The 26,938-nt window shown below is 33.5% G+C and overlaps 1 protein-coding gene across 2 annotated transcripts in view; it reads right to left on the bottom strand.

Moving 5' to 3' along the window:
* LOC111039785 overlaps positions 1-26,938 on the bottom strand; it is a 64,169-nt gene that overhangs the window by 10,759 nt on the left and 26,472 nt on the right. For both annotated transcript variants that reach the window (XM_022323416.1, XM_022323415.1), the window contains exon 2: positions 15,739-15,792. The gene's annotated coding sequence lies outside the window, so the exon portion shown is untranslated. The remainder of the gene's footprint in view (positions 1-15,738; positions 15,793-26,938) is intronic.

The following is a 26,938-nucleotide window of genomic DNA, read 5'->3' as shown; positions in this document are numbered from 1 at the left end:
ATAAAAGCAGAACCATTTAAAATTTAAATCACAGTTGAAGTATTGAATTCTATACGAATGAAAACCAATTGGTACATTATAGCGTGTCGCTAATGACTAACCACCGTTTAGTGTGCGTCATCATACCCATTTCTTACGGACTTTAGGTGCACTAGAAAATGACTGGTGTCATCACCGGTGAAAAGAATAAAAGAATTGTATAATAAACACATTAACTGATCTGCAGACTGGCGAATTTCAATAATTTGTCAAAATTATTTATGGCTTAGAGTTAGGACAAGGCGGTTATAGGTACAATTATGTGTAGTGTTTCTTAACATAAAATATTTTCGACTTATTTGTGTCACAAGGTTAAACTCACCTCATAACCAACGGGAGTTGAATTATTAAATGACAAATACTAGTAGCTAAAGAAAAAATTTCTTTTTTACAATTGATCATCACTTGAGAACGATTCAGAGCTTTTAAAAAAAATATGTTATTATGTATAATTAGGTATACACTTTTTAAAATGTATAAATTAAATAATTCAGCTTATACCTAACATTATGAATTTATACTCAGTAAACTCAATTGATTTTAGTTTCAGTTTATAAAATTGTGTTTTTTATTAGCTTATTTAAAAATATACATCAGCATAAAAATATTGTATCTGAATATTTCATCAAACAGGTATTTTCTTAATAATTTGGAGAAACTATTAACAGAGGAAATTTGAAATATTTAAGCAGTTTTTGAAAAAAAAATGTTTTGTTTTAATTCAGAATGAAATATTATAACTGTACAGAATTGAAATTTTATAAAGTACCTGTAAAATAAAATTGTGCTCACAATATAACATTTTCAGTTAAAATGTTGATGAAATTCGTTCAAACAAATAAAAATAAGCAGATCATATTCATCATGTTGTAGTTGAACATTTATTACAATTTTTAATTTTGATAGCTGAGGCTTGAAAATGTAATACAAGGTTCGTCATAAGTTTTTCTCATACCAATAATTCAAAAGTATCAGAAATACAGTCACAATTGCTTTTTTACGTAAGAGTTTAAATTTCAAATTTTGAGGGAAATCTGATATTTAAAACGTAAAATAACGTTTTTGGTTTGTTTATTTCGTTCTAATTCAAAATATATTTATTTAGAATTATTCCGCTATTACTTTAATGTATCTTATTTTTCTATACAACGTGAAATTTTCAAAGTATTGAGATTGGTGTGTACATGAATCCTTTAGCAAAAGTAGGTATTGATTTATAAGTTAATAAAAATAATATTTTATTATATTTACTCGCTTTATAATATATTTTTGATGTTTTTGACCAAAATTAGTTCAACCTTAAAAAATACTTTTATTAAAAAAAAATATTATTATAAGAAATTAACTATGTTTAGAATTATAGATACAGTGATCATGCTGTTTCTTAAGCTTAGAATCGTTGTTCTTTTTAACTCAATGATTTATCATTATACATTTGTATATTTATTTATTCATCCATTAAACGGTATAGGCATGCTATAATATAACAGTGGGAGTTCTCCGGATTTTTCATTTGAGTGTCTATACTCGGGTTATATTGTCTGCACAAGAGTTTAAACTGAGTATGCATTCATATATTTTATATCAAGAGGTCTAAAATAATACCACAGTACACAAGCAATTTGTTATTACTATATTACAAAAAATGTAACATTCAATCGAATATTCGATTATTATCCGTTCGTACAATATTATTATATTACGTCATTATTCTATTTTAAAATAACATTTTGCAATTTCCATATATATTATATATTCAGAAATTAAGCCTTGACTTTTTTTTTTTTATTGAGTATTTTCATAATCGGATTTGGGCAGGTTCGTTTTTGTAAACCTAGGTAATAATATATTCGTAGAAAATGCTCAATAATTATTATATTATTTCATTTCATAAATAATAAATGGCTTTTAAAATAAAATATCGTAATTATTAAAGTGTAATTGAAAGGCTGAATAATGCTAGAGCATCACGACAAAGTTTCTCTGAAATGCTGGCAACCTAACCACAGTCTTGAAAAGTCCACGAATTACGCCAAAAATATAAATCATTTCGTGTTAATATTGGGCTCCGAAAAATTGCGGGTAAAGGGATAACAAATAGGTTTGGCAACTTTCCAACCAATCGTTCCTATCGTTGAAAAAAAAAGAGATAATTAAATCGGTTCGAACGAAAAAGTCGAAACGCTCTTAAACGATTAACAATCTACGGGCACATACAAATAAACGGCATATTATGAGAAATCTTGACTTTGAGTACATTTATGACTTTCAAGTATACCTTTATATGTAGACATTTACAAAAAGTATTATACGTTTAACACTCGATATTAGTTAATAACGGTGTTCGATTGTCCAACGGACCGGCACGGCCTTCGCTATAGCCAAATCATGTTAAATATCATACCCGTTACCGCTTTATTATTGTTTACTATTATTATTATATCATTATTTTTTGGCGGCCAACAGAATTTTATGCAGTTCGATTTCGTCATGTCCTGTACAGTTTGTCTTAGGTGTGTGGCTATTTTCCAATTACATTTCCCTGGATAATTTCCGCAGCACATTATATTATTTATATTTTACTATTATGCATACAGTAGGCATACACGGTGCTACCAACGTCTAGACGGGCAAATTGTTTCAACCGGTAGGTACGTGTCCAATCGGACTATTATTTCTACATTATAACGAGACCGTCTCGTGGAGGGGGTGGTCACGCGTGTGCGGGAGAGGTCCAGCCGGAAAGGTGAAAGTGGTCGCCGGGTAACCAACGCGCCGAAGGGCAGGGTCTCTCAACACGCGGGGGACGTGATCCGACAGCTTTTGAATGACATTTTTTTCCAAAAGCCAAACGGATTGGATTGCGTTTTAAAAATAAAAAACCTAAATAATAGTATTACGAAGTCGTGAACTCGTTGTTCTGCAGGCAGCCTTGTATAATGTATTATAGAGGTATATATAAACTTCAGTGTTATTATAATACAACGTAAAAAGTGATGTAAACGAACTCTTGTTCTCGGAGATGATCTGAACTCGAACTACTCAAATTGTATAACAAACAATTACCGAACTTAAAAATTATAAAACTTTAAAAAAATATTTTACCTCTTATAATTCCAGTTTATCTCTCGTCATCAAATTCGTATCTACGATTTAAAAGTCCAAAAGTTGTGTAAATTTACATTTGTACATTTTTATTAAACCGTAAAGATTATGAATCACGATTATAACATGTATTCATGAGTATTTCATATATACATATAATGTTAAGTATTTTTAATAAAAATCCCGCGTGTATCAACCAACACCCGACACACGTCTTAAATATAATGTTCATCCGTCGTACCCCAGCGGATATCCCAAACGTGATCCAGCTCTCCCTTTAAATTCTGTATACTCCTACGCGTGCTACATACGAATTATTAACCCATTTATAATATTGTTATCATTTTGATAAACGAGTATTCTTTGCAAATCCCTCAGCGCTGTACCGTAATATAAAACGGAAAACACAATGCTTCGGGCCCATCAGGATTATCGTATTGTGATTAAACGATCATTTTATTTAATGATAAAAAATGTATTTTTCATTTTCCCCGAACGTCGTAATTCCGGGTGGAAACATTAAGGCAAGACTACTCCAAACGTTCAAAGAGTTATAGATATTTATCAATAAAAATTTTCTGTTTATGTGTCATATAATTATTATACATATTAACGACTGTTAGGCAGTATTAATATTAAATGTTATTATATATTATATTATACTTATTTTTATATATTTGGCTGTGCAATAACTACTGTTGCGAAACGTCACGTTAGAAAACCAAGATAGAGCAGTGTTCGTCTAAAATAATATATAGTAGATACTTATCTTAACGGAGGGCGACGGATATTATCGTTTTCTATCAAAATATATTGTTGAAAGACTATTTTATTTGTGGTATAATATATAGCTGCCAATATAATAAAATTGTGACAAACTTTACCGTCCAAATAAATTTTTTTGGTTAAATTGATAATAATATGATAGTGAAAACATACATAATAATATATTACACATTATACACTACAGTCTAAAACTACTACAATGCGACTCATACAGTCATACCATAAATTCGTACCATTATAATTTTTCAGACAGTATTGTACTAGTTTCAAACACGATTACGTGTACCTAAGACCATTATGTCACCTATTTATACTATTATATATATATATAACGTGGCCCCTATTCGAATAGCATAAAAGAATGAATACGTTTTGGTGGTAGACAACAATGATTTGGGTCTTGGTATACAAAGAAAAACGGAAGTATTCGTATATGCGGTTTTACGGTAGGGTGGAGAATAAAACAAAAAATTAAGTTCTAGTGTAGGGAAATAATAACTACGCGAGCAGGTACAAAAGGTGGAACGAGAAAATAAGTTTTAATGCATTTCATGAAACTCCGGTATTATATAGCTTAATCGCGATCCCTAGCCATTTATCTCGGTCCGCTTTCCCGGCCTTATGCCTCCCTTGTTGGTATATATTATACATGCTACGTTTGAACATTCCAAGTTTGCACAATCTGTGCAATGACGGAGAGTTGAATATTTATTTTATTTGGGTCACCCTTGAAACGCTGTAGCGTCTGATGTCATGTAATATTATATAATTGGTGTCGAAGTTTCTCGGATAAATAACATAAATATATGTAATATATTGTATTCTAGAGACAGAGTTTGAACTTTTGACATTCCCGAGGCGATGCGTGAAATAATTTTTACCACGCAGGTCGAGCCAGAACAAGAACAACGACAACGTCGAAGGTCAATGCAAAACCGCGATTTGATTTTTGATTTTCAAATTTCTAAACGAAAATTGCAGCGACGAAAAACAACAGCAACGCTCGGCTGCGGGCGCATCGTCTCCGATGAGTAGGTAAAAGGTATATTATAATAAACAGCCATGTACAGTGTACGCAGTAGCAACGACGGACGCGAAACACCGCATAACATTAAAATAATAATAATAATAATATATCATACGAAATTTGAGGCTCATTGGATTTCGATGTGCGGCGGCCAGCAGAGGTGTTCTCGTTTACCTTGATAATATTGTAATGCGTATTATACATGCGCGTAAAAAATAAATAATATAGTTGTTTGTGTGTGCCCGGTCGTCTCATACATACAAACCAGTGTGGTGTTACCGCACGTGCACACGTATAGGTATTACATGATACCGAGACGGTATCATTTACCATAGATTTCGCTGCTGCGGGTGTGGGAAAAATTATCATGCTCGTGTTTTATAGTTGTAAACGATTTCGCAGACCTATACAAGAATCGGTGGGTACATTATGTTTTAAATATAATATGGCTTATGATTACTTAGTCACCAATACCGAAAAGGCAATTATTATGTACGCGAGTTGTCGATGTGGGTCTCGAGAATAGGTTAGGTTAAATCAACTGGTGCTGGAGCCCCATGCGAATGAAAAACGGACGTGCGGGGTTCTGCTTTCGCCGCACACACCCCAAAATCAATTCTGAATAATAAAATGATTTGAAAAAGATTTTCTTTAGAAAATGTATACATCTAATATACACCTATAATATATCATGTTAGTTGATTATTAATAAAATATAATCACAATCTTAAATTGATTCTCTTGTTAGACATAGCAAATCATCACGAATGTATTATTATTATTACTGTATATCATGATGAAATATCGATGTTTATACCTTTTTCAATATCAAATATTAACTATAAAGTATCCCCAAAATTGGATAATACACCACTTTTACAACAACGTCGACCTGAACCATAGAAACGTTTTTAACTTTTGCATGGTGGACCATGGACGTTCATATATTATATTGTAAAGCACATAATAGCAGAATTAATTGTTAATGTTATTACGAACATGTTTTTATACAATGTAACAAAATATTTTTTTTTAATACTGTGAGCACAGCAAAACGACTTAGTGGAAATAAATACAATACATATTGATCGACTATTAGAGGGGGGCTTAATTTCTACAAAAGGACTAAGCCCTCCTAAATTCCGCACCCTATTTGCGTTTATGGTCGTCAATCTAGAAGAGTATGATTTTTTGACTTATGACAGTCATGTACCACTTTCACATGATTTTTGACTTTATCGTCGTCACGTACTCGCGAATAAATTATCCTTTTCACTGAGTTCATAAACCTGAGTTAGTTAAAGGTGGCTAAAAAGTGGATTTAATGGCTGCGTCACTATTTATTACGAATGTGACGTCAAGAAATGTAGAAAAATAATAAGCCAAACATATTATACAATCGTATATTTTACTTATATTAAGCCATATAGTATTAAGGAAAAGTACAATATACATACTTTTGATAATATGACAATTGACTATGGCAATCCACGGTTTACAAGTATAGTTTTTTTGTTCAATATTGTGGTAACTATGGTGTCCAGATTTGTATCCAATTATAAAAGTATAAAATAGTACCTATATTATATTTAAACATGTATCATACAATCTTAAAATATGTAAAATATGCTGTTTTTACCTTAAGCATAGTATTCCATTTATTTTTAAATTTTTCCCATGTTTCTTACTCAATTAACGATTACAAATTCAACAAAAAACTCTTTTTAGTCATGAAATAATGTGAGCTACTTTTTCATACTACTATACTTATGAAATAGAATTATTGATATTAATTACAGGTATACAGAATATAACAAGCAAAACAAAGACGAATATGTTAATATATTGTTCGTATTAAGTGTTGTTTACAAAGATTAAATACGTTAATTTTACCATAATTAAATTTCTTGTACAAAATATATTGAAAAGATTGGGTATGTGTCAAATTATTTTTAACATGTATAAAGGTAATTAATATGGGATTGAAGATAATGAGAATGGAAATTCCAAAAAAAGCGTAATTCATAGTGATTAACGAACAGGTAGTATAAGTGATTTTAATATGAGCCATTAAGTAGAAGAGATGTGTACTTTTTAAATGCACTTAATAAGTTAGCGAAGAACACTAATTAAATATTATTGATAATTTTTTTTATTTTTCAAACAATTTAAGATAGATGTTATAGATTTAAAGAGAGGAAAATAAGAGTCTATGTAGGTATGTGTATATATATATATATAAACTAAATTATAACTATTATTGAAAAGTTTTAATTGAAATTGGTTAGATTACATCAGTTATTTTGAATCTTTTAAATTATATTGAGCTAATATCGTTTTTTCACCAAATAGATTTCGTTGCTAGTATTATTCTAAGTCTGTGTCGACGACCTCTATATTATAGTCGATTACTGATAGAAAACATCCGGTACTACGATTTTATATACCTATTCATTTTTGACACCTCCATGACGACAACAATATGAGCTATGGATCGTTATGAAAACGCTTGTACATTTTTGAAAAATGACCAACATCGGTTAACGGTTATTTAAGTGAACGAGCTCAATTATTATATAGATATATTGCGTTTTGCGTGTAATGATTAGACATATTGGTGCAGTATTAATAGGCCCTTCTCTTTTCACGACCAAATTTATCAGAAAATGCATTGCGATGGTTACAATATTATGAAGCCGTTTTATAGAGGTGCAATAAATACTCCATCCCACGCCACATTTCCGAGAAACTATATTGTCGAATAAATCAAGACTTTTATATTATAGGTGTATTTTGTAATACTAACTCATTGAACGGATTATATTTGAGGAGTGTAAATCGAAGCACAGCGTATACAAATAAATCATGTTAAACTTTCAGTCAGGAAATGACATTTGTAACAAACAATAAAGTGACACGAGTACGTCTATTAGTAATAACTATACCGAAACTATGATCCGGTACAAGGGTAAGGTCAATCGGTAACTATATGAATTATATGATATTATGTATTTCCTATCACTGTATGGTTATAAACAATGACTAGCAGTTTTCATACAAATCGTATTAACTCCATGTGCCTATTGCTATAATAATATAATATAGCTTGCCACAAACATCGATGGATGACGCCGAGCCACGCATTAGTAAAAAAAAATTCAACTCGCGGTTAACCGACTCCGTATATTGTGTACTCGACGTAAACTCGGTTTTTATAATAATACGATACCTAATCATTATAAACGAAATAATAAGCACTGAAAATCAGGAAGCGGAAGAATTTTTAACGCAATATTTATTAGAGGATATTGTTGTACGTGCGGTGATGGTATCTCCTATTATAACTTTAATAGAAGTATTATTATTAGTTAACCTTATAAATTGTACAGGTACCTAGATACAATTTGATTACGATTGTCACAGTATGACGTACAACTCAAATCGATGCCATACAATATACAAATATATATTCCATCTAATTTTGTATTTAGGTTTTAAGAGACCTTTTATTAAATATACTAAAAAAATGCACAAATTTTAATTATATCAAACCTATATTACGTTTTAAACTATTGAGGTCAATATATTAATATTAACGATTTAATTTTATGAACACGTTCAATATTAATAAGCTGTACCTAGTTAAAAGAAAGACCTTCGATATATACATATATTATGACATCGTGATCTCATAGTTCAATAATCTCAATCCGAATTCCGACACGATTCAACGTTTTCGTAACGTTAGCAAATAATCAAATTTGTGAACTTGAGTGTTTCGAAAAAGTTTATCAACTTTCTAGTTATAAGGATTTTCACCAAACTCCACGTAACTATAGCTATATATTAGGTGGGTACCATATTATTGTTTTTTCGCTTAACCTCGACCTTTGAAAACGTCAAATTGATTTTAACAAATTCATCACGATAAGAACATAAATCGGTCACGTTGTTTAATTATTTATTTAACTGGAATAGGTATTTGTGATTAGTTTCACTTTTAATACACAGCAAAAAAATCAAAGTCATGTGGGATCGTTGGGGCGAAATTCCATATATGTTGGACAAAACTGGTTTCCAACGTACATTGAATCGCACCGGTAAATACCCATAAAAATCTAACTTATGACAAAACCTCGCCGATTGTTAATAGTATTACCAAACATCATGTTGTTTGTGTGCATAAAAAAAAATATTATATTGTAAACGAAAAAAAAAATGACCGAAAGTAATTTGTTTGCTTGTCCCAAACCGGTTGCCTTCCAAGGCTGTCATTTAAATACAGAGTTCCATAAGGCAATGGGCGACATAGGTATATTGTGGCACCCCACTGCAGCGGTTATCGAGTTGCGAGTACAATTATTTCATAATACCATATAATACATTTATGGTTTTATACCTATATTATGTTAAAATGCAATTTCATATAGACGGTAACTTTTTTCTTTCAATACGTGTTATCGTTATCAAAATTATAATACATTGTAATACAATATGAATGAATAATCCGATAATGTACAGAACACAAGGAATATGTAGTATACACTTTGCGTATTAGATTTGCTTTCGGTTTGTCCAGAATTATTACATCAGTATAATATCGTCTTGTGGTCGGATTTTGAATATTACACGAAAAGTGGTAGTATAGTTATTAGTCGTCAGCCAGCCACACACACACACACACACACAAGCTTCCTATACCAGATCATGGTATTATCATTGTAGATTTGTAGGTACGTTTGTCTTGACGAATTCCTTGACACAATAATTCGTTGTGCAGCCGCGGGTGCAGCACATATTTTAGCATTATTATTATACATTTATACCTATACCTAACCATTATTATTGTTATTATTGTAGGTCGTTCGTTACACATTCCTCGCGTTAAACAAACGTTGCATAACTGAAGGAAACGAAATTCCCCCAACCACGTGACTAATATAGTTATGAGTGACGTGTGTGTGTGTGTGTGTGTGTGTGTGTGTCTGTGTGTCTGTGTGTCTGTGTGTGTGTCTGTGTGTGTGTGTGTGTCTGTGTCTGTGTGTCTGTGTGTCTGTGTGTCTGTGTGTCTGTGTGTCTGTCTGTACACACGTCGACTTGCATGTTTATCAATTATCATAATGAGAGCTCAGAGCGTGTTGGGTTGTACGGCCAATACTAGCCCGTGCAGTAATCTCGGAGAAAGGTCAGTTAAATGGCAATTTAAAACGAATTCCGTTCTTTATAAGTGTCGTTTTAGAATAAACAATAGGCGAATGCATTATAAGTGGCACGTTCAAAAGTATTTAACTCTCAATACTCCATAATACGCCATTGACGGCTAGATGGATACTTTCACGAAACACGGCTATGACACAAATACGTCGGTACCGTCCTCAAAGGATTCGATTCCTACTTTTAGCCAGCTGAGACTACGTCTTGTTTAGTAATACGCACTAAGCATTATCTACAATAGGTATCGAAATAAGACGATTTATTTCCCCTCCAATCGAATGCGCTGATGTCATCCTCCGCGTTGACAACATTTAATACAATTCAATCAAATCGCAAGCGCGGTTTTTTCAAGAGACATTTTTACGCTTTGATTTCCGTTTTATATAACATCAGCTGCTTTAAATATATTTTATACTTCTGTAGGTAGTTATGTACATATTATTTACGTATACAACTATTTTGTATTCATTACATTTTATGTAATGTATTATATTTTATTTTATTATTACACAATAATGAAACAAAATAAATATTTATAATATATCCTTATTGTAGTTAAGTTTATAATACGAATCTCTAGGTTATGTATAAGAACGGTCAGGAATATACCTAGTTGTATTCAATATTTTATCTGATAGCGTATTTTAAGCAGTTAATAGTTTTTGAAATAATTAGCTATAAACCTACTCCAGTAGTACCGTTTTAGTAAATAACATCTTTGACCGCGCACGATAAACGTTGACAGTTATTACAGGTTTTTTAATCTCTCACTTCATCACATCCAGAAGTGTTTAAATACCATGAATTAAGAAATATATATTATTACAACAAGTTTCAAACTCTTGAATGAATCTTAAATGTTTTATATAATGATGACCAGTTTCGTTAGTTTCAGTACAATTGCATAACTTTTTTTTAATAGCATTATGATAACATATTTTATTTTAGTAATATTATAGATAAACCTAAGTTTCCGATTAAAACGTTTTTTTGAGGTTTATAGACGCCTATATTTGTAAAAGAATTCGGTTTCTGGTCATTTCATCGTTGTATGTATTCTTAAACTTTGTTATCTTTCTTTCATAATTATTTCTATACACTGAAATACATTATACTATCAGTTGTTAAACACACGTTTCAACAGGTATTGTAAAAATAATGGCAAGTAATAGTTGATAAATCATTCGAATCATTGAAATATTTGAATACAAGGTATATATGGGGGTTTCAATGGCTCAGACTAATATATAGTGTACCTTTATCATATATAATGGCCGAAATACAACAAACGAATAAAGGGCATTTTTCTGGGCCAAAACGTACAAAAAAACCTTTTCTCCTGGACAATAACCAATATTCTATACTACACAATATGTACCTGCTGGTATATACACCTGGTAAATTCGTTGTTATACCTGCGAGTAGGTTACGGACGTGCCCTTTTAGGAGTATATATATAAATGGACACTTAACGATGCGCGATGTTTCAAATGTGAAATGAGTTTTCTCTAAAACGTGAGAATAAACGCAGCAGTGACAGAAAAAATAAAAGATACTAACGTAGGTTACAAATGTTTTTTTTTCCGGAGGACTTTGTTTTCAATTTAAAATGTTGTATACTATTACTCCGCGTTTAAAACGTTAACCTAAACACTATACAAACTTTAAACACGAATTCAAACGAACATCTCATCGAATCGCGTCCGTCAACATTGAAATGTAGGCTGCAGGTGCATTTTAAAACAATAAATTAAAAAATAACTTCAATTTAATAGTTTTTTCATGAACGTAATAAATATAGTATAAATAATTATATTTTGAGCTGTTATGTTATTTTCACAAATCTGGTTGAAGTTGTAAGAAATGCGTACAAACAACTTGGACGAAAACATATTTTATATGAGTTATAGACAGGAATTTCACAATCGTATTGAATGGATCGTAAAATACGAGCTACAGCCGGGTTCTGTTCCTGAAACGTGTTTGTCAAAACGTTTCGTAAATCCGATAACTAAAAATACTAGTAGGTATCGTATAATAATAATAATAATAATAATAATAATAATAATAATAATAATAATAATAATAATAATAATAATAAAAGGTACTAATATTAACTGAGCAGTATAAGAAATCTGTGTTCGTATATAATATATTACGGTGAGTTAATACAAAAAAAAATTCAATATAAAGACGAATTCCTCGGGGTTGTATCTCTCGTATACACCTGTGACGCACGTTTTGGACCCACCGACTTCAGTGTCTTGTGTATAGGTATAATATTATAATAATATCATAATAACATAACGCAGGTATACTGCAGGTACCTACAATAATATGTATACATAAAATATATGTACACGTATAATACTTATGTACAAGCATATATGTGTATATATATATATATATATATATCATATATTATAGTGTACACTCGTTCGTTATATTCTCGGACCTCGTCACGTCCTGTGCACAGATTCTTGTATCACAATAGTCGAATTGTAGGGGAATATTATTATAATAGTAATATAATGGACACAAGAGAAGTGAATAGTGGCGGCGGCGGCGGCGGCACGATGGGATCGCACCTTGTCTGTGCAGGTACGACGATGACGACGACGACGACGCTCTTGCAGCCAGTGATCTCGCCCTCGCCCGCCGCCTCATCCGCCGGTAATACCGCAACGACTTCTCTCATTAACCCCTGGGCAACACACACACACACACACACACACACACACACACACACACACACATTTCGGTGTACCGGTCCGTTGAACCCGGGTGCAATAACCATCCAACCACATAATAATTATATATTATATTATAGTCAAAATATTATATTATTACCATTATTTAACGCCTATCGCATTAATATTATAATGTAGATCACATTTTTAATCCGATTTAGTATTATATACACTGTGTAGGTAGTGAGACTACGTTATAACCATAACCGCGGTCGATCCCTGCTGCCGGTCGGCTTGACTTTTTTATTTATCGTAAGTCGAAGCATACCACCTATTCGACGGCCGATTCCGATCGTAATCCGCCGCCACCCCTATCGCACGAGATCAGCTTATAATATAACATCATAAAATATTATGCAGTGAAATATTATTATGTGATACGTTTAGCTTAGGTACGCTGCAGTTAAAGCCTTTATGGATTTATATTTATATTATTATTATTATTATTATTGTTATTTATAATACTACATGGTCCATTCGTTTCTTATTCGTATGTCCGACCACCGTTATTGCGTGTCGTATATAATATGTATAGGCGATTTACGGCTACCATAGTATAGCATTAATCAGATGGCACGTCGACATTATTGGATTAACTGACAACGAAAAAATGTTTACCGTTCTATCAACACCGAGCGTGAAACGATGAAATGAAATCTTTGCGTTTCCAAAAACTAGAACGATCTGCAGCCTCTTAGGTTCTACATTTTAATGTAATACACATATTATATATACTGATACTTAGGTGATGTTCTACTTGGGGAAGTAGGTTTTATAATTGGACAGGTAATTATTATTTACATTATTTATAACCCAACTACAGTCACGTGCACCAAAAATTCCGCTTATTTTTTGTTTTATAGTTCTAACTATATCTAAATTAAATATTTTTATGGTTCCAAGTATAGATGTGAATTTGTAAAATTATCAGCATTAAAATTGTTTGAAACACTCCAGGTGAATAAATATAAATATAGTAGTTTTGTTGATTTTGTATCATATATTTTAATAATAAATAATAATATGTATAGGTTATAAAAAAAAACCTTATCGGGTTTCGATTTGTAAAAGCGTACTAAACCAGTAAAAACTAGTAATTTAAATACTCGACTAGTTTCAAACTAGATTAGGTTACTGGCTTTATCAAATAATTAAATGAATATTTATATACATATATATATATATATATATATATATATATATATATATGTATATTATCAATTATGTTAATGTAACGAATTCAAATTTACCACAAAAAACGCAGTCGACTTTTGGTAAATATAAATCAAACAACAGTAATTCTAAATTATTAAGTCTCAGCTATTCGAATTTCTATCATTGGGACAGTCTCAACTCTCAAGTAATAATTTATAAGTATTTTATTATGTAGATACTATAGACTATATTACCTTGTACATTATATCTATTATAATAACATGTTCTTTTAGTTAAGCAAATCGCTTAAAAACATTTTAATTGTTAAATTTAAAAGTTTAAATAATAATAGCTATACAGGGTTTAAGAATATGTAAGTGCACTATTTATTTTCTCTCTTTGATCTATCCTGACCAACGTTGTGTTGTTGTCTTTAGTGTTATAGTGATTGGACCGATGTGTATGATCAAACTTAAAGTTAAGAATATTATTTATGTTCTTACGTAGGCTTTATTACGAATTTTCAATTTTTATGTGAGTTATAAGTATGTAAAATGTTACAATTTAAAAATGATCGTCAAGCTATAACATTGAAATACATAAATAAGCCAAAGTACCCAAGTACACTGCAGATAAGTTCATAACTTCAAGTTTGATAATAGATAAATTCACTCTAATACTAAAGCTAACTACACACAGTTGGTTCTGCTAAATGTAAATTTGGTATGTTTCTCGGGGGTGGGAGGGGGAAACTTATATAGTGCGCTGACATCGTCTCAAGTTATATATTATTACATATAGGTAAACACAATTTATTCGTCGATAAACCAATACAATTAAACAAAAGTACTTACTCGCGTTGTGTTACATATGTCGTCTGTTTGTTATGATAAAAAATATATTTTTAATATTATAGGTGTACCTATATGCATGGCGTTTTTCAATATATTTTTTTATTTAGAGGTATATACCAAAAATAGCACGTAGGTAGTATAAAACTATTAAAACATAAAAATTTGATATCGACGAGCGTATAAATTAAACTTGAAAATTCTAACGCGAACAATGAGCATTTACCGTAATTCCAACGAACTTCCGTCTTAACCAATGTACATTCCAGGAACCAAAAATGCATTTCGATTTTCCATAGCAACCCCCTTCGAACAACTATTAATCAAATAATGCACGATTTTAAGCATTCGATTATGACTCGCGCATACCTATGTATAATCGTGATGTTCGTATAGGACATACGCATGCTACATGTCATATAAGAAACCTGATTGTATGAAAAATAAAAATAACATTACAATCACATTATGCCTAGTTTTGTATAAATCGAAATTTCATAAATAATGAAGTTGAGTACTATGTGATTAAATTTGATTTTATTACACGATTACAGGAGACAATCGTCTATTAACAGTATCTTGGCAAAAAAACAAATTGGTTAATTATAGGTTAATTATTATACACATCCACATACTGGAATGCCTTTATTACTATCCTGCGGTAGGACCTATAACAGCTATTATAACATCGTAAACTATTTTCTTGAAAACATATGACAATACACATACGTCGACTTACTCTTGTTAACATTTTAATCGTGTCACTTATGAATAGTATTACCTTTTATAATAATATTATGTGTCGACTTACTGTAAAAAAGTGCTGAAACTATTCGGCGTTTTTGTTGGCAAACTTTTCTTTATTCTAGAAAAAATAAAAAAACATCATCAATTAATTTTGACCTAGAAAATTGTTTATATTTTTTTTCTTGACAGTCACAATTCAATAGTATGATACAATTATCATAAGCTTAGTATAAGATAAGGTCATGAAATAAGCGTATTACGCGTTTAACTTGCCACAAAGCACCCACGATGTTCAACCCCCCCGTCATAATAGCCGATCGACTGGTGCCTATAAATACGATTTTAATCCTTGATATTATGATAAGAACACTAAACAACAGTAAGTTCTGGTTTCGTATAGATCTATACATAAACGATTAGTGAAAGGATTATTATACAAATATTACACACAAACGCGGATATAAGTTATGCGCATGGATATACACAATATAAACCGGTTTTACGCTTTAAAACGATATATATATTTTATTTTGGTTGATTAATAAGACACCACTGTTATATTTTCCCAAGTCACTTTCGGTTTCATTAAGAATTTACATTATATTTTTAAAATGTGATCGGTTACTATTTGTCTATTATTTGTCTATTATTGTAACAATAGTGAACAATTGAATAAAGTATATTACTGCACGAATAGGTAACTATACTACACTACCTACAGGTACTATAATATACCTATACTATTATGAATCCATCAATTTATATTTTTTATGACTACAACGCACTCAAAAAGAAAAATATAATAACTCAAATCGATTGCATAAAGAATAATAATATTCTGAAATAAATAACAATTTTATTTTAATTAATTAGATCGACTTCGCCTAAGTTTTGAAATTTATATATTGTTATTATTATAATATTATAAATACCTATTTGTAATGCAACTGTCAATTAAATCTGATTTATTGAATAATTACTCATTATTACGTATATCAAATATTATTTGCGTAGTATGAAATAATTTGTTCATAAACCTACGATTAAAATAAAATATTTTTAACACATTTTTCAAGTGGGCAAACATCTAAAACTAAAAAATATTTGAATCATATGCGCACTTAGATTAATTTCACTTTTACCTTGGTGGTCTATTACTATGTAAATTGCATCGAGATTGCTTTTTAAAAGTAAATTGTTCACCAGTATATACTTGAAAGTGGGTATTTATTTTATATTTGTTGTGAAATCCGTCGTATATATCAACCAGCTCAGTTCTGCTTTTTGATACAATACTTGGTTGGATTTCGTATAATTTTTTTTTTGTTCATTTTATTTTTCTTTGTTATTTTCATTCTGTTTTTGTTGGTTTTAAACAGTTTTTTGTTTTTAAACTCAAAGCAGTAATAGTTTTTTTACGTAAAGAGTTCGGGAATTGTGGCGCTCGTGTGGTGTAATTCTTGCCGTATCGAACTTGTAAATACGTTTAGGTACTCAGTTTTCCCTTGAAAATTCGGTGCGTGGTTAATTCATTCTTTCGGGTGTCGTGCGAACAGGTTGTAAAGTAAGTACGATAAAACAGGGAAAAAACATAAAAATAATAACGTTAATGTAAAATTGTTTATCATAATTATTAATATCTACCTACCTACGCACTTTAATAATAAAATAATAACGTCGTTCGTACGGTTAGTTGTTGTGTGTGTGTATGTGTGTGTGTGTGATAACAGCGTTGTGCCCGTCCGTGAGGTAATTATGTAATTATTATTATTATACATTTATACGCAAGCATAATATATTAGACCGTATTTTGCGGCTGCGGCGCGCGCGGTGGGCGTAAATTACAATATTATAATACTGTATATACGCGCGAACGAGAGAAAGAGAGAGACACACCGAGACAGAGAGCGAGTGAGATGGACTGAACGCCCTTGAACTTGGCCGGACGGACGTGTCATTGCCATCGAATTTTTCCCATGGCCCATCCCTATGAAAACGTACATTTTTTAGGACCGCGCGTGCCACAAGAGTGCATTTTTTAACACGACGACCTTTCGGGGAACTCCTATCGCCCAAAGAATCGCCTAGTCGTCGGCTAAGCAGCCCCCCCCCCCCCTTAGATCGCGTCGTTGATCGAAAAGTTCTAGACACTGATAGTTATATATTCATCAAAAATAGGTAAAATATGCACTAACTGTTCTGGAATCCGGAAACGGATGATTTCTCGTACATTTACTTTCCAAATAAAATATAATACGCAGATGTACCTGTTAAGTCCCATGCCCCAATATAATATAGTATTCGCCTTGAGATGCATTCCCATCTGGCCTCAATCGCGAACGAATGATACAAAAAGCTACCGACACAACAACGCAGAGTCTACGTGAATTGTTTGGAAAGTTAATATAGATAGATGTGGGAGAAATCATTAAATTCGATATGAATTTATTCAGGGCTTTAGAACAGTTTTAGTGAATATTTTCAATGAATGCATAATATTGTTGAGATTGGATTTTTACTTTTATTGCACTTTTATATTTTGATATTTAAAAAAAAATTATACTGAAACCTAACTGAGCAAATTAATAACATTTTAAGGTAATAAACTAACAACTATTTAACATTTTGGATATTTTTTTAAAAATAATTTATGTAAAAATATTTTTTACGTTTTCTCCTCAATTCTCAAATCATACAAAAAAAAAAATTTAACTGCAAATATCATCGATGTTGCCATATTAACATTTTTCTCAGTCCCAATTTTTAAAGTTCTTTTTTTCACTTGAATTCTTGATGCACATCATTATCATTTATCATACTCATAATATAGGTATGCTATGTAAATCATATTTACGGTGGCCAGATTATATAATATTATTCTGTGATTTAATTCAGCGACTGTAGAAGTATATGCACCTATATATTATGGATAGCTATATACACAGTACACTACGGTAATATTTATCATAAACAAAGGCGTGATCCCGTCTGTATAGTAACTATTTTCGTAATTAAAGTGACGTTTTAAATCGTGATGAATGCTATTATACTACCCTCAAGCTCGTGAATTTCACAATAGACACATATTTAACGAAGAGCTTAACTAGAAAAGCGAAAAAATGTTTTGTTCCAAAGTCTTATTACTACAAACCGTTATTCTATCCATTTAATACGTTTTGTGCATTAACGGGGAACGATTTTTTGTTCAAAGTCAAAATATAGAAGCTATGCGCATTCCAGCACTGTAAATATAAGTGTTTTATTTAAATTACGTAAAAAGGTTTAAAGCCGCTCTTTATTCATTTATTATTATTATTATTTTTTTTTTTTTAACTCGGTACGTCTTCATTTCGTATAATAAATATTAATTACGTAGGTATACTCTCTCGTTCATAATACAATCATATTGTAATATATACATGAAACGCGTACAATATTTATGATAATATAAACGTAAGACTGTAATCTCAACGGTGTCGCGTTGCCACGTATAGGGATAGACAACCTGTACTTCAAATATCTTAATCAAAACTCCGATAAATTATTTATGTTAATGTCACTCATTATAATAATACGACTACGACTGCGTTTTGAGCGAGTCGCCACGTCTAACTGCACTCGGAGGGTAAACAGGATTCTTTTCTTGACACACGATTAGTGTGTGCATTATTGCAGTAATGTAATATACCTAACACTTTGCGCGACACGATTTTATTATGATAATATACATAAACTACCTGTCTACCTGTATATTATTTACGTTTACCTCGCCGTTTCGTAAAATGCATGACATAACCACACAGACGGGGTATACGTATGGGTACGCTTCGAAAACCTCGAAAACGTCAATCGGGTTAAGGCAAACACACCGGGGGAAAAAAACCTCGCAAACGGCGTTATTATTTTACGAAAAATAAATATTTGTCGTTTACCCGACGACTCGACGACTCGCAGCAGCAGCACCAGCTTGCTCGAGGTCGTGTTTACCTTAATATTGTAGACGCGACGGTCAACATAGTTACACTCGGCTTTCCTCGGTGTGTGTGTTTGCGTGCGTGTGTGTGTGTGTGTGTGTGTGTGTGTGTGTGTGTGTGTGTGTGTGTGTGTGCGTGTGTGTGTGTGCCTAACCTACACCCGTCAACCCCGCGGCAAACGGTGGTGCATGCGGTACCGCGGGGAGTCACGATGTCCCGTGCGCGCGACTCGGCCGCGGGGCGTGGGGCTAGAGCGGTCTCGGGGAGGGGCCGAGCGCGCATTCCTCATTAACAATAATAATAAATACAGGTGTTTTCAGGTATTATATATTATTATTATTATTATTATTATTATATGGAGTCGGTTTATTCTTCTCGTCTCTTCTTATTTTTTTCTTCTTCATCTAATTTATATGGTCGACGACGGTATATACACCGTAAAAAAATTACATTTACACACATACGGCACACACCGTTACTGTACTGGTACTGGTGCTATTGTATATGTTTTGTGCGTGTGTGTGTGTCTGTAGAAGTATAATAATACAAAAGTATAACATGCTCGGGAAACGGGCGATCGCAGCTCTCCCTCTTTTCGCCTACGGGTAACGCGCGACGCATGACCTGAAATGGGTAAACAGCCTCTCACGGCAGCCACGCCGACGACAACTAATACACACACATACACATACACATACACACACACACACACACACACCTAAAGTCGAGTCGGTTGCGCAACAGGGGCGGCCGACGGTAAAACATGTAATATGTGCACAACATAATAATATATTATAATGATTATAATAATATGATACATTTTTTTTTCAAATCTCGATGATTATTATTGATAAATGCGCGCGCGAGAGGATCGATGACGGATATTGATGGATATCGTGCGCAGTTGGAATTCATCATCGTTTATGATCTATGCCCTATGACCTTTGGACACCACGTCATAAAAAATACATGCCACAGCGAGATTTGACACCACGTATACCTACTGTTAGAGACCTGCCAAACCCGGTGATAAATTATGGCCGGTATGGTTTGAAGGTTGGCGTTAACTGCAACCGACAAGCCGATAGCGACGCTCCTACACCGGGGTTTATCGAAAAATCAAATTTTAAAAAATAAATCCTGCGGTTATAGACCACGCGGTGTCGTACACGGCTGTAGTTGCGCAACGATCGGCGAAAGTCCCCCGAACAAGTTGGGGTCAAGCAATAGTTGACCAACGTATATATTATAAGACTGCACAAATCACGTAAAATATCAAAATCACAATTAAAATGTGAGTGTGTGCAAGCTGTTTGCCGAGTAAAATTCAACTTTTTCTCATTCGCTGTAAAATCATTTGTATAATAGCTATATAGGAAAGGATAAAAGGTACTGTTTCGTACGTATACCTACCTATATTGTTTAATGACACACAATACGTGTAAGGTATAATGCACCGTATATAATAATTATAATATCCACCATGGGTAAATCACATTTTTTTTTCTCCTTCACAGCCGCTTTACATAATTATAATTACGAAGGGTATATGTGCGTACACGTCGTCGCGTCGTTCGTGTTCGACGAGAGGTCGACGAACCGTTCAAAGAAAGCGTGCTGGCTGCAGCGATCCGCTCTTCCGATAGCCTACGAGTATTGATGATACATCGTCTAAGACTCTTTTTCGAATCTTCCAATAATAGGATGACCGAGACCGAAGTATAAGACCCGTGCCTCGAAAATCCACACGAGACACGTTCAAAGTTGATACTCTGAATCGTACCGTATCGTTGTGTTCAAAATGTCCATAAATAATACGCGTGTAGTAAGTTTTTTTTCCTTCAAAAAATAACCATTTATTCTTTCTTTAGCTTTATTATTTTATATTATTATTATATATATATATATATTTTTTTTTTGTTCGAGTGTGCGGTAGGTACCTGCAGGTAGTACCCCGATGTTCATAATTATTATTATACATCTTCTCCTCGTCTATACGCGCGGTGTCTCACAAAAATATATGGGTTCCTCTACGAACTACAAAGAACTCCTGCTCACGTCTTGCAGCCATCATACAGTGCGAGGCTTCTCTCACCGGCCGGTGCCGCCCATTGTACGCCGGTATATATAGTACTGCTGACACAATGCGCACCGCGTATATCATATACAGGTATAAAACATCTTCTTATTCCTAGACGCCAGTATAACGATTATCTCCCCGAAGCGTCTTCTTTAGACCGTGTACACCGATTTATATAAGAGAAAAATAAAACCGGGAGCGTCTTTTATTTTGTACACACCGAAGAAATAATAGCTATATACGTATAGCACGTGCACGACCCGTTCGATACTCTTTCTTCCCCTTCGTGCGCATCACCAAACCTCGGTTGGTTTTTGCCGACGACAGTTTAATAGCGGGCTAAAACGATTTTTATATGTTTTGTAATATATATGACTTTTATTGGGGTAGTGTTTCAAAAAATAAATATTGATTCCCAGTTACACACAGCTTGCGGTCGCAATAAACGTTATATGGAGCGTATAGTTATTTAACTAAAACGCACTCTGCAGAACCTCTTAAGCCGCGATAATGTTTGACGACCTGCGCTACTATAATGATACACGCTGCGCGGTACACGAAATCACGGTAAAATATCATATAAATATCATCGAAAGCAGACACAAAATTAGAACCGTTGGATGAATTTTTTTCGTCTGCAAAAATGTCGGGCACAGAGCATTGCACATATTTTGCCATCTTCCGTCAACAGGCACTGAGAGACAAATATTTTTATCAAAATATACTGTCACGCTGCTTGTTAAAACGTATAAAATAAAATATTATATACCATGTGTAGACGTATCAACGATCACATCGATTATATATACCAATATACCTATTGGACTTTTGCTCGGGGATTGCCCTCTGGCCGACAACCATACGGTTGCTGGATCGGAGATAAGTATACGAATGAGTACGGAGTACCAGTGGCGCAACTAGGATTTTTTCAATGAGGGAGGGGTCTAAGAAAAACGATAGAGAACCACTATTTGATCGCACGATATAATATATTTAATAAATTATAGTGTACTCACATTGGTCTGTAACCGATATGTGGTACACAGTTTTAATTTTAATTAATGGCATACACAATATAATGTAATAATGACGATAATAATAATGAAAAAGAAAGTAAATTTCCAATTATAAACATTCATACAAAAGAGTTTTAAAAGATACATCGACAACAATGAAAAAGAAAGTAAATTATTATTACACTAACCATATAGTTGCTTATCGAACTATGTACAACCAACTGTACACAATTTCGTCGACCAAAAAAAATGTTGCGCAATTTACAACAAAAAGTATTTATCAACATTTGGTTTGGTATTACGAGTATTAGTTTGATATAATTACTCGTTCCAATAATGAGACGGGAGGTCCGGACTTGAGGTTCACCCACTATAAAATATGAACACTACGGCCGTCTCCGCGCCGCGTTTAAATTACCGCACTGCACGTAGTGTGTAAATGATAATATAATATTATATACATACATAGCGTGTTATATAATGATACAGCATGCTCATTTGTCCGTCAGCGAATAAACAATGGACCAAACCTAACACGACCGAATACGCGTCGTCATACAATAATATACGCCCCGCCCCCCCCCCGTCTGGAATAATAGAAATACGAGCTTATTATTACCGCGTGCTCGTACGTAAGCTTTCAGCGCCGGCAAACCGACACGCGGTCCGTTTGATTTCGCGAGAGAGTATGTGCATAAACCTATACTGTATTATATTCCACCACCGAGTAATGCCCAACGTAAGTGTAATATTACCCGGAAACACGGTGTTGGGCGTTCGTCCGCTAGAAACGCTATAAAACGGTGCCGCACACGCGTTCGGGTTACAATATAATATATAGGCATGTACGATATTATTATGTACGCTGTTTGAGAGATTGTAGAGGAGAACTCTCGTCGTGTGAACAGTGATATTAGTATAAGAGACGGGAATGTTTTATTTCCCTCCGCTACATAATTCGCCGTTATGATGTATATGCATATAAACTTTCATCACACAGGCTGCTATTAACCGTTCGGGGGAGTCGCGCCGAAACTGGCGAGGAAACTCCATATTTGGCGACCGTGACTTGTAAAGTTCTATGTAGTTTATAATATATATATATATATATTATAACTTATTAGAAATGCGCTGTCGGCGAGTTTCCTACGAGTATATATCAGGAGAAAGATTATTCTTAGATCCGCTGTGTCCGCGGTTCCTAGTTGCTCGAATAGCCAACGAGGAATAGCAAGACGAAGACGTATCGAAAGACAGTTCGGAACGAACTCGATTGAAATGTACTAAAATTTAAAACGCAAAACACCTTATGTGCGAATTGCACTTTTGTAAAAATCTGCGATGACCGTTATTGGTTGGACGAAAAACCAGTGAAGAATTTCTTTCCCTTCGGAGTTGTATGATTTTCGACTGTGACAATATTACAGAAATCATTGTTTACCTGCGGCAAATTTCTTCAGATCGTGAAATAACCTACCAACTAATATCGTTAGTTTGTGTTTACTAATTGAGTTGAAAAACGTCGAAAACTCGTACTTCAATCGAGACCCGGGAGCTGGTAATACTTACGATTTCCACCGCGAACCACCGCGGGTCATATGTACACGATGCGTGCGTCATGCGGGAGAACGGATATCGTATTATACACACGACGGCTTAACGGTGTATTCGTGGAGCGCTCATATTATACACATTTGCTGTGCATCAAATATATATATATATATATATTTATATATACTCACGCACAGGCACCTGTATACTAGAAAACTGTGTGAAAACTGCAATTACGAACACTCTTATGTCCGGACACGGGGAAAAGAGAAACACACAAGCCGCAATGAGCGCGAGTGTGTGTATACAATAATACATAATAATAATAATAATAATGTGTCGACAAGCGATTTTATACCTAGGTATAGAGGAGATCGGATGATGATGGTAACACCGTTATCCTGCAGCTGTCGCTTATATACGCGAGTGCATTATTATTGACAGCCGTGTTATTCCCTCGTATGTAGGCGAATCTACGGTGGCCGTACCAATATATAATATAATAATGTGTACGACACGGATTGCGTAGTCGTCGTACGTGATAAATATTATATTATATTTATATACAAATGTACATATAATATACACAATAATGTTACATTATTATAATATAACGATACGCGTGGTATTTCGCACGTACGATGAAACGCGATTTTCCTCTCGCCGGATAGAAAAAATAAATGAAAATTACGCACGCATTACTGGGGGGCGGCGGCGTGCTCGCCACCATGGGAAACCGACGAAAACACCGGTCGCGGCCGCCTTTTACACACGTTTATGTGCAACTGCAGCGGCGGATAAAATAGAGAAGAATATTATTGTATGAAATGAAGATGACGAGCGGGGGAGTGGACGTAATCGTGAGGTTAACCCATTGTAACAGCAGGAGAATCAGAGGCGAGATAAGGAAACGAGCGACGTGTGAGCATTGAAATTCGCCAGTCAAAAGCCATCGCAGCAGCATCCGGTTCACACATCTCCGACGACGCCAAGGACGACGGTCTGTGCTTAGCCGTTTATTATTTGGAGCTCATCTGCACGCGGCCTCCGATGACGACTATATATAACACTACACAACTGCAGCCGGCATACCTATTTAGCAATCGTGACTAGAGCTTTTTTTACAATTTTTTTTTTATCATCGAGCGTCGGTTTAAGTGTTAATTTTGTTTTTCTTCGACGTTCCAAAATCGTTGTCTATAAAAATATTGTTATTGATCTCCATCGTGGTATTATTATGCGGTTTCTGTAAAACGTTCGCACGGCGTCGATAGTATGTCGACTCGTCCTATATATATTATATACACTGCAGCGTCATCGTATAAATTACAATCCGCAGTTGTATAATTAAAACAGATTTGGCTAGTATCCGACAAACTATAATAGTCAATTATTATGCTGTGTTTATACGGCATATATATAATGATAGTAAATAATAATAATAATGATATCGATATAATCTGCACGCGGCAAGTCGAAAATTGGCACGTAAAACGCGTCGTGTATAATATTACCTATAATAGGTGTATTATGGTTATGCGCAGTACAATACTCGTTCATCAGTGCCTCTATTTTGCAGGGAATCCGTGAAACATAAATCGAATAACGACACTAATAATTAGGATCAGTGCAGACATCTTCGATCCAATACACTACCTCCCTCTATACCCTTGCAGAACGGGACGATTTTTTTTTTTACGTCAAACACGGCTGAACATCATAATAATAATATTATTGCAGCACTATACCATCTACGCTGTTTTATTCGCCGAGTGAACAAATTAACAGTCTCTTGCGATGTTACATTATTATAATGTTATTACGTAAATATTCGGGTCGTTAACATTACAATTTTAACGTTTAACATGCGTATTATGACGTTAACATTACAATTTTAACGTTTTATACGTAGTGTGTTAGTACACTTATCGCCGGTCCAAATTTAGGGTAAATACATGTTATTACATATTATATTGTTAAACATTGTGAAATTTATACGGTCCAATCGAATACCATACGATGCACAATATATTTTAGGTACCCCAAACACACCATTGTGCTATGTATTTTTCTTTTCTTCGATCAAATTGAAAAACGTTCACTGCGAATAAAAATCCACTTCCTTTCTCTATATACATAATATATAATTTTAATATACACCAAGCAATGATAATATGTTTATTGAGGTATACATATCGCAAAATCGATACAACATATTATGTCTACATCTACTTATTAAGAATAAGAATTCTGGTTTTTTAAAAAAGATGATTCACAAACTCGTACTTTACAGTAACATCGCAATCATCCATAACAACTCTGTATGTAGTCTGTCAGAGTGGCGTGTTTACGTTATAACGATCATGACAAACTCGATAGAAAATTTTACTTTGAACGGTTGACGTTTCTCAGAATTCCCAAATAACGTACGTATGTTGAGGTTGACGTTATAAGAAAAAAAAACCGGACAATTATTTTATGTTGCGTCATTTCGTAAATGTTATAATAAATTCCGCCAATATTTTGGCACAAAGCGTCGTGACATATATAATATTATTATCATATTATTACACGCGCGCCGTAACGAGGATCCGAGTTTACGTCAAACGCGTGAATATAATATTATTAGCACGGGTATAATGA

The sequence above is a fragment of the Myzus persicae genome, unplaced genomic scaffold (genome assembly GCF_001856785.1).
Source record: "Myzus persicae strain clone G006 unplaced genomic scaffold, MPER_G0061.0, whole genome shotgun sequence".
In the NCBI taxonomy this organism is placed as follows: Eukaryota; Metazoa; Arthropoda; class Insecta; order Hemiptera; family Aphididae; genus Myzus; species Myzus persicae.
The sequence above is the reverse complement of the archived record's forward strand: the minus strand, read 5'-3'. Positions and strand labels throughout refer to the sequence as shown.